Source organism: Cupressus sempervirens, chromosome 9, assembly GCF_028749045.1.
Source record: "Cupressus sempervirens isolate cs-2001-9-10 chromosome 9, ASM2874904v1, whole genome shotgun sequence".
In the NCBI taxonomy this organism is placed as follows: domain Eukaryota; kingdom Viridiplantae; phylum Streptophyta; class Pinopsida; order Cupressales; family Cupressaceae; genus Cupressus; species Cupressus sempervirens.
Genome location: NC_143126.1, coordinates 659,697,321 through 659,712,109, shown reverse-complemented (window position 1 = coordinate 659,712,109; position 14,789 = coordinate 659,697,321).

The window sequence follows — 14,789 nt, the reverse complement described above, 5'->3', positions numbered from 1 at the left end:
GTGAAGAGTCAATGTCTACACCTATAGCATCTACCAAAATATTCTTTGCATCCTCAATAATTTTGAACTCTTTGTCCCTTTCCTCTCTTAGCCTCTATTGCTTGGCTTTCTTTTGATGGAGTTCACCAAATGTCTGCATTTGGTCTGGATTAAGCTTGGAGATGTCCCAATTAGGGATTTCAATTTCCTCATCTAGGTTTATTTCTTCCTCCATCTCTTTTCCTTTGCTCAAAAATTTTGTGCTCGGTTGAGGCGTGGTCTCAACTGCCATTGCACTTATTGCTTGTGTGCCCATAATAGAAATAATTGTAGACATACTAGGACTAACTGTAAAAACTAACACTGTACTTATTAAAGGAGTACTAATAGAAATGCTTGAAGAATCCAAAATTGATGTGGCAATACACAATGTGTCCAAAACTGTTGTGCTCAAAACTAATGCAATCAAAATTGATGTGGCCAACTTAGTAGAAGAGTGAAGAGTCTGCAGCTTGGTAGATGAAGTGGAGGTCTCTCTAGTCAATGATATGCTAAGCTGAAATGAGCAAAGAGTGATTGGACATTTTTGTTGTCACTGGTGGTCACAATCAATCTTGTTGAGCTTGTCTCTGTGCTTGATGTTGTCAATAACTTGCTTGGAGAGTGAGGAAGTGAGGCAATAAATGTTGCAACAATCTTGATTGGATTAGTTTCCTCATCATCTTGTGTTGCTTCCTTGATTTCCTCTTGCTCTCTATACTCTTCATAGTCAACAGTAACAAAATGTGTTGACTCTTCACCATTCATCATTGTCATCATCATCTTTTACAGTAATAGGAAAATCACTCAATTTATGAAAAAAGATATAAATTTTTCCATGTGTTTGTTGCATTCCTTACAACATGCTCAATGTCTTTCATGAGAACCAGACAAGTGTTGAATTTGAGAGTTAATTTCTCCTAATTTTTCTTTAGAGATTCTACAATCTCCTTGTCTGTTAAGCTTGGTAGTTTGCATGGAAAATTCCCATCTTGGCTTGATCTTCTCCATTAAAACATTAGGAATCTGAGATGTAAGTTGGTCAAGTGAATACTTCCACTTGCCCATTTTATCCATGATGAGATCTTCTATTTTCTTCTTTTCTTCATCATTCCTAATCTCATATTTTAATGTTTTAAAATTTGTTATACCTGCTCCTACTTCTAGTTCTTTCAACCTTTCTTAGGAGGTGGGTGGAGGTCTGCTAAATATAATGTCTCCTCCTTCCTTATCAACCTTCTTCCTTAACCTCCTAGTAAACACAACAGGGGATGGATTGGTTGGCTTGGTAATAATTACCTTGCCCTTTTTCTTCAGTGGTTCCTGTTCCTTTCATTCTTCTTCATCCTCACCTTTTTCTTTGGTCAACAAGAGAGTAGAACTTGTTTTCAGTTTAGCAATTCCTTTCTTTCCTTTACTAACCACCTGAGGGAGCTTGATCTCCAGTTCTATCCTGGCTTTTACTTCATCATAAGTGCCAAAATATGTAGCCTTAGGATCAACCAATTCATTAACAAGTACCTCAATGATTTCTTTGGTTTCATCAATATTAACCTCATATCCAAGAGCTTTCACCAATGCTATTCTAGGCCTAAGTACCCAAATTTATACTTGATCACTATCTACCATGAAACACACATCATCCTTATAATCTTCAACAAGTTTCTTGGGAATTTAGTATCTATTATTCATTTTCTCCTTAAATGGATCAAAATAGTTGTCCATAATACTATTATAGTTCTCACCCATCTCAGCAATAAACTCATTGATCTAATATAGCACTAGCACATCTTTTCTCCACACAACAATGCCTTTTGAAGGAAAAAAAATTTGAACATAAAAGAATAAGCATGTTAATAGGGAGCCAAACTTACAAGGGTTATTTTTTGATGTCTTGATGCTCTCCATATTCTTGTTGAACTATTTCAATAGTAGCTCAACAAGGTCAAAATATAGATTGTTCTTCACTACCTTGTTTGCAAGGTCAACTACTTCACACGACACGTTGTTTAACCTAGCCGAGCTGTAAATCTTGTGTGCAATGATATGGATGCCAAACTTCAATTCCACATCACTGACATTGCATATTTTCATGCCTCTACCATCCCATTCTGCTAGGCTTTTCTTCTCAAGTTCAGCCTAACCTAGGGTTTTGTTTGTCTAAGCTTTGGCCAACATTGGGAGACTAGTAATTCAATGAATCGTCTTCTTTGTGATAAATATTGGTTTCTCCAACCACAACTACCCATTATACACTTGACTAAGGATAAACCTAATCCATTTTACTTGGAATTCATAGGGCATGTGAGGGATGTGAGTTAACCCTTTAGTTTCCAAGTGTTGGTGCTCGGGTTTCAAAACTCCATTTACACATAGTTTTTCTAGGGCATCATCCATTTCCAAAGTGACAATTTCTTGAAAAACACATTTAAAGTGAGTTCAAATATCATTGATCAAGAGTACCTTTGGAGGGATTCGTTACTGCGCTCCACTCAGATCTAGGTTTTCTGTGATTGTAGGGGTGAGCTTGAAGTCTGGTGCCTTCCATTCTACACCACAAACTAGCATGTTTGAACCTCGCTTTGCCTTGATACTGCTGGATGCCATATCCACTCAGTAGGGTTTGAGAAAATTCAAAATCTTTCACTGATAATTAGCTCAAATTGCTTGGATGCTCTGAAGATTGCACTTCACAATAGCTCTCGAGAATTTCTTGGTATAAATGACTTCGATTCCATTCCTTTTATCAAATTTCACCATAAATGTTCAGTATGAAAGGTAGATTGATTGACATCACATTGATAGACTATCATCCACTTTACTTATTTGATCACTCGGTAGAGTCTTCCATCATTTGGTAACCACATAAAATCTAGTTACTCCCGACCTCACTCAATAGAGTCTGTGACCCGACCTCACTCGGTAAGGAAAGTAACTCGGTAGTAGCTAGTACCCCTTTTACTCAGTGATCCCTTTGTATATTGAATACCGATATGGATCTTCTTGACCTTTCAATTGGAACTAATTTGTATGTCTTCTTTGATAGTCTAGTTACAATTCTCCCTTGAGAACTTAAGTAGAAATGGTAGAGTCACCCAATTCTTGAGTGACTTGATCACCATTGCTTGGACTTGTGTTCTCGGTAGACTTTGGAACCCATTGTTGTCTCATCTATTTTTAGATGTTATCAGCCTTTGTCTTCTTTTCATTTTCTATTCTACCAGTATTCATACAGTTCTTGGCAAGATGACCAAGTTCTATACAAGTGAAACATCTTTTAGTAGTATCTCTTTTCCTCGTATGATGTTTTACACAATTTATTTCAATGTGTCCAAATTCTCCACAGTAATGACATCTATACCAGGTGTTGTAGTCCCAACCAAATATAGCTTTCACAATTTTTTTTGTAGGATTCAATGTCTTGATTTTGTATTTTGATGACTCGTGTCCATGTTTCTTACATTTGTGTCATTTGCTTCAAATATTGGTTTCTCTTTGCATTCCTTAGCCTTATGACCATGCTGATTACAATTGTAGCACTTTCCATTGAATCTTGCTTTTCCATTGCTCCAACATTTTTTTGATGTATGACCTATCTTACCATAGTGATTGCAAGTAGGTTTTTGATTCCTTTGAGCTCCTTGTTTGGAAGATTCACCTTCTTCTTTATATCCAATTCCTTCTTTTCCTTTTTGTCTATAGAGATTTTTCTCATTCAACTGATTCATGTCTACTTTGGATTTCATCATTCTTTCATTGATTTTCCTTTCAGAGTTTAGATCATTCTGCAATCTTTCATTCTTAGATCTCAAGTTAATGATTTCTTCATTTCCATTGGTGAGCTGATTGATGAAGTCAGTCTACTAAAGGAATAGATGTTGAATCTCATTATATTTTCCTTCCATTTATGCTTTTGTCTTATTTTTCTCTTCCATGATTTCACATAGTCTTATTGACTGAATTTCTTGTTCTCTTCTCAGCTTTCTCACTTCTTCTTGTAGTGAACCATTCTTTTCCAAGAGTTACTTAATTGCATCATTTGCTTCATCTGAGCTACTTGAAGGATGAAAGTCTTCAACTATTTCTTCAATGTAGAGATGATCATTCATTTGAATTGCAAGATCCTTTCTCCTTTTCAGGGGTTGGAAGAGTTGCTCCTTTGATTTCTTGAGTTGGGAAATAGTCATTTCCAAATCCAAATTCTCATTGTCAATAGCTTTGTCAAGTCTGAATATCTCCATGGTCTTGATCTTTGCTCAAGTTGTTAAATTTTCTCCTGAGAACCACAATGCTCTAATACCAATCGTTGCAATTATTCTAAAAGGCTAGGTTACTAAGAGAGGAGGGATGAATTAGTAACCCTAAAAAACTTTTAATTTTTGTTATCCAAGTAGCATTTAATCCTTCTTATTTAATTTGATCTAGTAGAATGCATAAGAAACTTAAACATGAAAGCATTCATCACATTTTGACACATAGATTTGGTGACCCATAAACCATCCAAATAGAAAGAAAAATTGGGGTGGGGATGATACCCACAAGCTTTAGTACTATAGTATAAAGTTGGTCTGTTAAGGCTTACATTGATCACTTCTGATGATCTACCCTATTAGGAGCAATAAGGACTGCTAGATCCACCTTGTTAAAGGATTTAAAATCATACAATGAAGTATGCACTTAGTAAAGAGATTTGCAAGAGATTGTTAGGTCTACTTTGTTAAAGGATTTGACTGATCCACCTGTTAGGATGAAGCAATAGTTGATCTATGATTTGCAACTTGGTTTTCTGAATGAGATTTTGTTATGTACTAATTACCTTGTTATGATAGATATTTCTTTGTTGCTCCTTATACTATTGTAGCCTTTGTAATTCACTCTTTACTGCTCTTCTCTAATTATATTTAATTTCATTGCACTTACATGCTTTTTGGATATGATACAATACATTACATATATACCAATCCAATTATACAATTACAATGTTGGCCACAATACAAGTTTACACAAATATTACAAAGTTGGCCCAAATGAAGACACTCAGTTTTTGAAGATTGACTCGGTGAGGTTCTGATACTTGGCATCCACTGTCAATTCTTAGCATTGTCATACACTTGGTAGACATAGAAGCTCGGTGCATAGTGATCACTTCCAAGTAGTCTTGAACTTGGTCTGCACTAGTGACTCAGTGAATACTGTAAAACTCGACATATAAACTGAATCACTTGATTCACACTGTGTGACTCAGTCAATGCTTCCTCTGCAAGCTTGGTATAAACTAAACTAGTTGGTTAACACAGAGTAGCTCAATTAACTCTAGATTCACATAACATCAATTGTGAACTCAGTAAGCACTGCACTGCTTGGTTTACACTGGTAAACTTGGCATACACTAAGATGCTCAGTTTACTCTGGCAATCTTCACACTAACTGAAACTGCTCGACATGCACTAAAATTTGTCCAAAGGACTTGGTAGCAACTATAGAACTCGGTGGTAACTAAAATGCTTGGTAAACACTGTTAACTATACAATAAGCTTGGTAGATACTTATAATCTAAATAAGTATTTGTCACTAATAAAAAACTTGACTGATATGTCAACGACATGTGTGTGTGCGCGTGTGTGTGTGTATGTATATGTGTGTCTATATATATATATGTATGTATGTATATGTATATGTATGTATATGTATATATATACATATACATACACACACACACACACATATACATACATACATATACATATACATATATGTGTGTGTGTGTGTGTGTGTATTGCCCCTACTATGGCAGTAGGGTAGGGGTGACAGTCTTTACAAATTAAACTTAACAGCTTAGAATAAAAACAATAAAACCTACCATTTATTAAGAGAGATAATTTTACATACTTAGAACTTTTCCATTTATAAGCCCATCTAAACATTTACTACTTAGCGAACTGAAACATCTACCATCTAATTAGTAATTAGACCAAAATTAGGGGAACTCTGCCTTATACCAAAAAAATCCCAAGCATGTACTACCCATAGGAGAAGAAGGAATATATTCTACCTTACTGTAGTCCTATGTCAATATTTTCCCTAAAGCTCTAGCCCATAGTCAATTCCCCATCTCATTTCCTGATCTTCAACTTTCCTGGAATCATAAACTCTTTAGAATCATCCACTTCATCCCCTGAGTCCTAATAAGTGACATTGGAATAGTTAGGAATGTCCACATAACCTTCCACATCCTCCTTTTTTATATATTTAACAAACTAATTAGGGTCATTTGGGTGCTTGAGATGGAATGAGGATAAAAGGAAATTCAAGCTCCTAATTTTCATTTTCATTTTCATTTTGTCTTGAAAGGCTTCCCAGTCATCAATGCTCAATATTGAGAATTTTGAAACCAACTTACCATCAACCTCAACTTTATCATAATTCTTGGCTTGTGAAGCCATAAGATTAGGATCAATATTCTACATAATGATATCCATACCCACTGAATACTTCATGTGAAATAGATTACTGTATAAATTTTTTGTTACCCATCTATCCCTTTCAAAGAAAATTGTTGGGTATAAAAAAATAGACATTATATCTGAGTCCCCCCTTGTCGTGTTGGTATTCTCCATAAACTCTTCTTTGATCATTTGCATGACAACATCCATCACTGGAGAATGAGGGAAGCATACTATGCCTCTCAACCTTTCCTTGGTGACAAACTCCTTAACCCCCATTTGTCATTTCTTACCTCACATACACATAATTGTATCCATCCTCAACCCTCACTAGTTCACAACCACTGATCAATTTCCTTTTTAACATAAAAAGCTTGGGGAAGAAATGATTATGAGGTCATAACTGTCATAATTAAAAATCAATAAGAATTTCCCTTTCACCAAAATGATGGAAAAGTACATTTTCCAAGAAATGTGATAAAGATAAAATTAATGTCTTCATACAGGTAACATTTTCCTACAACTCTAAGATTTAAGAGTGTACGAATGGGATCGTTCATTGATTGAGAAAATATATTTTAAAATATCTATGAGAAGATCTAAAATGCTTGAGCTATCAATTATAGCTATTCTTGGCAATAATTACTATAGGGAACTAAAGATTGGACTATTACCTTTTTTTGGAAACTATTGCAAGGGATTTATTACTCCTCAAATTAGCTAGCTCATCCCCTCTCTTATTACCTTCCCAATAAATGTGGTTAATTATAATTTTTTTGAAGGATTTGCATAGTTCAAATGCTTTTGAGAGCTTTACATCTAGCCTCTAATTGGAAAGAGCTCATTTTCTTAGAGCATTTATAATTATGGTTGAGACCCCTCCTATTTCTAACTTATTTAGTCCCAACATTTTGCATAACGAGAGACCTTCTACCAAAGCAAAAATTTATTTTTATTTATTAGTATCCTCTTCAATATATTTTGCTATACTGGACATTTTCTCCCCTCTTTCATTTTGAATCCAATATCCTATGCCCTCTTTTATCTAGGTTGCCTCTCAAAGCTCCATCGAAATTGAGCTTGAACCTTTCTTTTTTTGGAATTTTCCATACGCATTCTACCCTTAAAGATTTACATGCAAATCCCCCCTTCCCCAAAAAGGGTGGTATCTTTAAACCAATCCACCATCCTTGCATCTTTTCATCCTAATAAGTCATCTTGGCTAGTTTGATGTTTGAGTTAAGGAAAATATTTTTGTTAATTCAATGACTTCTGATATTTCTATCTTATTTATAAGTTGTTTAACTTACATCTTTTTTAATCTAGAAAATTTATTATGTTCGTCTCCTTCCATCATTCACATGGAACTATGGAAGGGGAGGAAATCTAAAGGTTATGATAGATACTATATCATATTAAGAGAGGCCAAGATAATAGCACGCGATCAATAAAATTAATGGAGGTTGTCTGAAAGCCTAGTTGAGAGAAAAAACCATTGCAAACATGAGTTTGAATAAGGGCAACGAAGGAAGAGATGATCCATAGTTTCTTCCCCAAATTCTCATAATGGACATCTAGCTGGGCCCTGAAATCCAAACTTCCTCAGTCTTTCTACACTTAGGGCCCTTTGGTGAATGACTATCCAAGAAAAGTATTTGACTTTAGGGAGGTAGAACTTATTCGAGCACAATCTAAGAGGAAGATGAATCTTAGAAAAACCTTGAAGAGATTCCAAGAACCAATAGCCCAATTTATAACTACACTCACCATTATTACTACTAACCCAGATGAGGGAATCCTTTCCTACTCTAAAGGAAATTTTCCTAGAATAGATAATTGATTGGAGGATATTTTTATCCTCTAGGGGAATGTCCTCAAAATCTAAATCATTCAATTTCCATTTCAGCCCATTATCCTCAAAAGTCACATAGTCCCTTACCTTTGATCCCCATTTGGTTTCCAAATAGGATTTGAAAGGATGGATGGAGGGATTAAGATCAAGGGCCTTATATCCACCCCAATAGTCATTCCAAAATAGAGCATCCCTACCATCCCCAATATTCCAAGATAATTTATCTAGAATAATGTGTTTACATTTCATTAGGAAGTTCCAAAATCTTGATCCTTTAGGAGGATTGATCTCTTTGAAAAATTAACTAGTTCTAGGGAAGAAATGTATTTATGACTTTGCATTTTGACTCATTTAAGGTTGGGGAATCTAATCATCCACCAAATTAACCTTTCTTCTTAAGCCTTCACTTATAGTTTGATACTCTTGATACCTGCCCCATAGATCTTTTGATCTATAGACTTGGCCCAAGGTCTTTCTTGTTGTTGAGAAGAGCCACTTAACTTTCCAACTGACCATTCTCAATTTTAGTTTCTCTATGAGAGGATCCCAAAATTTAAGGGAAGGCCTAAATATTTATAAGGAAAAGTACCCTTATTAAAATCCAAGATAGCGCAAATATGTTGCTTCGTATTCGAATCAATATTGAAGAATAAGAAGTCTAATTTTTCTTTGTTAATCGTTTGTCCTGAAACCTTAGTATATATATCCAAGATACTTTTTAGAGCCAAGGCTTCTTAACCAAACTTTCCCCATATAACATGGTGTCATCTACAAAATGCTGATGAGTGGTGAGTTTCTAGTTACTAGCTATGAAAATACCTTTAAAATCCCCTAAGGACCTATCCCAAATGATTGACCTTCCTAACACATATGTCACTAGAATAAAGAGGAAGGGGGAGATAGGGCTCCCCTATCTTAGTCCATGAGATATATTGAAAAAACCTATCGAGGTGCTATTTACTAGAATAGACATTTTTGGAGTTGAGATACATTCATAGACTAATTCTATCCACTATTTGGAGAAGCCATATGCTTCTAGATATTTACACAAAAAAAAAAGTCTTGATCTACCCTATCATATGCCTTTTAAATGTCCAATATGACAAGCATATTAGGGGATCCATTGTTCATAATAGAATGAATAGCTTCCTGAGCTATGCTGATACCATCATAAATAGATCTTCCAGGAACAAAACTTGTTTGTTCTTCACTAATGAGGTTAGCTAGAATATTTTGGAGTCATGAAGCCAAGATCTTGGTAAATAGTTTATAAAGGGTATTATAGAGAGTTACAGGACTAAAGTCATTAAATGAATCCACACTCTCCTTTTTAGGGATACAGGATATTAATGTGTTATTAACTTCACACAATAATTCATCTGAATTCCTAACTCCTTCCAGAGCCTTTGTGATATCATCTTTGATAAAATCCCAACACTTCTGAGAGAAGAAGGCAGGGAATACACCTAGCCCTAGAGATTTATTTAGATGCATTTGTTCAAGATTTGTTTCAACTTCTGACTTAGATATCTTTTGCAAAAGAAGGGTATTTTGTTCCCTCGAGACTAGTTTTGGGATATTGGAAAGAACATTTTGTTGGGAAAATAGATTAGAACTTATCCCACTATTATAGATGCCTTTGAAGTAAGGGACTGCCTCTAACTTTATCTCCTTAGGATAATTTTTTGTACTTTCATCCTCCCCTTTGATAGATGTAATTCAATTAATTATCCATCTTTGTTTAGAATAACTGTGAAAACACTCGACGTTGCTATCCCCTGTCTCCAATGATACCTCTCTCAACTTATGCCTCCAAAAAAGATATTCTTTAGCAAGAACTTCTTCATATTGCTACATGAGCTTTTTTTCTTCCAGAAACTGAGTTTCTCCCATTCCATGCTCCAGAACTTCATTATTGAGGGATGCCAAATTTTCCTCCAAGGTTACCTTATCCTTAAAGATGTTCCCAAAGAATTATGAATTCCACTCTTTTAGTTTTGATTTGATATATTTCATCTTACTAACCACCTAGAATATTTTGGAGCCCAAGACTTGTGTTTCCTTTAGCCATTGTTTGATTAATTTGAGACAATTTTCATATTTAAGCCACATTTGCTCAAATTTGAAAGGGCAATCGTTGGGGCTCTTATCCTCGAAAATATTAAGTTCTACAAGATAGTGATTTGATCTTGATATTGGTTTTACTTCATATTGGAATGATATAGGGACATATGACAAGTCCTTATAAATAAAGACCCTATCTAATATTTCTACTATATTGCTAAAACTTTTCCTTCTATTATTCTAGGTAAAGGTGTTATTTGAACAAGCTATTTCCATCAAACCTATCCTATTAACCCAATCAAAAAAACCTTTGATGCCAAAGAGAGAAAATGTCTACCTCCACATTTCTTAGAGGGCTGAAAGATAACATTAAAATCCCCACCAATAATAGATAGATGATGTAGGAGCATCCTAGGGAAGTCAAAAATGTTGTATGCAGGGGCTTTAGGCTTGGATTTATGGAGTTATTATTTTCATATTTGGGCATATGTTCAAGGCATATTGGGAAACCTTTTCCTAAGTGCACATAGCGTTTGGAGTTATCATCTTGGAGCCATTTTGGTGATTGTTGGCTACATATTCCTGATTTACTAGTAGACTTTGGAAAGTGTATTTGTGAGCTTCGATCTGAGCAATTTGGCATGTGCACTCTTGGATTTTGATTGTTGGATGGAACATGGACCTATGTCTAAGTACACATACTCTCTTGTGGTATTTTTAGTTAGTTGTACATTGTAAACTTGGGGCATGTCCTAAGTATTTAATTATTTTCATGTATTTAATGTTTGTAGACAAGCCAACTTGTGGCTTGGTGAGTGTATTTAATGTGAGTGTCTATTTAATGTGTATCTTCTTAAAATGGAATCACTTCCATGTTAAGAGCATTTATCCCTCTAAGTAAGTGGTCTGGGGTCATGTCAAGCACCTTGAATGGGTCTTTGCATGGATCTAGCTATTTCCCCTATTTTGCTTCTCTCTCTCTATTTCCAGCCTATTTTTGATAAATTACTCTATGAAACTGAGGGCTTTGGCCTTTGGGTCAAGGATGACCTTCTGAGTCAAGGTCAACCTCAATCCTAACCTAGGTCAACCTCGATCCTAACCTAGGTCAAGGATGACCTTGACCTTAACCTAAGGTAGGGTTGACCTCGTCCTTGACCCTAGGTCCCTTTTTTTTTGGGAGTTTCAAGATCTCGGGCTTCAGAAAGTTTCTTTTCCCACTTTCAGGTCAACTGTTTGGAGTTTCAGAATGGTAGATTCTTAAATTACATTTAATCTAGGTCCATTCCTAAGGGTTAAAGTTAAATGTGATTTAATGCTCCTATGTTGACCTTCTATAGGAGTTAGTGCCCTATTGTGTTTTGGATTTCTCTTTATATTATCTTGTGGTGTTATATTTCCTTTAATTTCATTAGGTCTTTTCTTGCATTAAGATTAGATTTAATTTATGCTCTTGCATTTTAAATTTGAAAAAATATTAAAAATCCACAAAATCTCTTTCAAAATACAAATTTATTGTTGTTTTATAGTTTAGTTTATTTTCCTTGTATTGGTTTACGAGCTTTATTACTTCTAGTCCTACTTCTAATCTTAGGGTTAGATGCAGTTGTAGACTTATGAGTACCTTTGAGCCTAAGTCTTCCTCTCCTTTCCTCAAGATTTTTAATGAAACTTTTATTCTTCCTAATTCTAAGCCTCTTATGGAGAAAAACTCTTCTCACTCATCTCATGATGAGGAGTGCTTTAAGAGTTCCTCCTAAATAAGTCCAAAAAATTTCAAATGAACTTGATAAAATGGGTAATTGGCTTCTTCAAGAAAACCATATTCAAGTTATAGAGGCTCTTAAGAAAGTTCTTTGTGATAGTGACCAAGGTGTTAATCTCTTGCATGGTATTGCTCACCTCGAGCATTCTAATGTTAAGCCTTTAGCTCAAGAAGCTCAAGATTTAGAGTTGTTTCCTTCTGTCACTAGTGTAGAACCTTTTTTCTATTCCTCTCCCTACTATTCCTACCTATACTCTTTCTTTGGTGACTATGACAGTTACCTCTATTTCAATGAGTGCTCCTCCTATGTACCTTCACTTCACAACCTTCTTATCATAATGTTCCTTTTACTTATTCTACTCTTGTGCCAACTGTAGTTCCTATTGTTCCTCTAGTTGTGTCTTTTATTCCTGTAGCTTCATACACTTTACCTAGTGTATCTAATGTTGTTACGTCTCCCATTTCTTCTCATGATTGAACTATTATCAGTATGGCTCAGATTGTGTCATCTTTACAACAAATTGCATCCTTGACTCAAAACAACTTTAGTATCCCTACTTCTGACATGGGAAGTCCTTTGTCTTAGGAAATTTTTTGTACTCTCATTCCTCAACAAGTTGATATGCCTCATCTTGAAAATTATAATGGTAAGGGAGACCCTGTTCATCTTGTTATAACATTTCAAATCCTTTGTAATGATTATGCTCATGATCACAGGATAATAGCGAAGTTGTTTGCTCAAAATTTTCATGACAAGGCATTACAATGGTTTTTTTATTTGACTTCTTATTCTATTAATTCATTTCCTCAACTTGCTAATGCTTTTATTCAACAATTTCAAAACAACATTGGCATGCAAGTGTCTTTGATTAATTTGATAAATTGTAAACAAAATTCTGAGGAAAATTTGACTAAGTTTATTGGTAGATTTTAGCATTTGCATGCACAGATTTTCTATCTTGTTATTGATATTTATATTCAACATACGTTTATTTCAAATTTGTAAAAGGATATTAGAGATAAGATTCTTCTTACTGAATTTACTTCTTTTCAACAACTTTGTGCAACACTTCATCATTATTAATTACAAGTGAGTCAATTGAGAGCACCACTTCGATGTCTCCTATTCCTATTGATAAAAGTGGCAATGCTCCTAATCCAAATAAAGTTCAAAAATTCAACACCTATTCCTATTTCTTGGGGTTACAACACCTCCTTTGGGATTTTCCTATCTTGCACTACATCAAATGGTATCAGAGCAAGGGTTTGATCTAGTTGGTTGATCTTACTAGAGCAAAGGTTTGATCTGGTTAGAGATATGTTGTAGAGGGTTTATGAAGATCTTAAAAAATACCACCAAGAAGATTGGACCCTAGGGAGATTGATGATTTTTTTCATACTATAGAGACCAGGATTTTAAAGAATGTTAGATCAAATTTCATATTTGAGCTTGATTTGATTAAGAATGAGATTATGAGAACTATTGTTGGTATACCTAGGAATTTGGGTATTAAAGATGGTTATGAGGAAGCTCCTCGAGACTTTAATGTTGCTAGATCTAGTGGTGAAGATAGAACTAATTGCATGGAGAGACCTATGAGAGATAGGGTAGGTCAATTGGGTAGATTTGGATCTTATTTAAAGCTGAAGCATAAGATGGATGTCTCTAATTTCTTAGGTACTTTGAATCCTACAGACCATATTGATTGGATTGGAAAATTGGAAGACTCCTTTGAGTTAGAGGATATTGGTGATCTGGTCAAAGTAAAGTTCACACAAACTAAGTTGAAGGACATGTTGCTTTATGGTGGAAAGAGTTCTAAAGAGATAGAGAAGAGGAAGTTGAAATGAAGATCGCTAGATGGAGATTGATGGTGACTAAATTGAAGGTTAAGTTTATTCTTGTTGATTATGAACTTAAATTGTTTAAGTGATTACAAACTATGAAGCAAAATGATTTGTCTGTGAAGGATTATACTGAGGGGTTTTATAAGTTGACTATTGGGTTTGGACATAGAGAACTTTCTAAGGAAAAGGTGGCTAGATATATTAATGGTTTTAGATTCAATATTCAAGACGAGATTGGTGTGATGAATACTACTTCGATTGAGGATGCTTATTAGTATTCTTTGAGGACATAAGAGATTTTGAAGAGAATACATCAAGGTAATTCTAGAGTGATAGAGAAAAAGAAGTATTCTAAGAAGAAGAAATATTTCGAGAAGAAGGAATTTTTCGGTGAAGATGAACTAAAACTTGTTGAATAAAGGAAGATAATAGAGAAAGTGCATTTAAAGGTACTTGTTACAGATGTGGTAAATAAGGACTTAGATCTTTTGAATGTCTTAAGGCTAGTGACAAAAGAATTGTTTTGGTGCAAGAGAATGAAGACTTGGTGAATGAACTTGAGCAGGATGGAGATAGCTTTCTGATTCAAAGAGTGTGACTTGGTAAGAAAGTATTGGAATCTTGTCAAATGAGTAATTTTTTCATAACTCATTGCAAGTCTAGAGCTAAGATCTACAATGTGATTGTGGATGATAGTAGTATTGATAACCTAGTTGTTATGGAGATGGTTTGAAAACTTGGCTTAAAGAGAATGAGACATCCTTGTCCTTATAAAATTATTTGGTTACAAGATGAACAT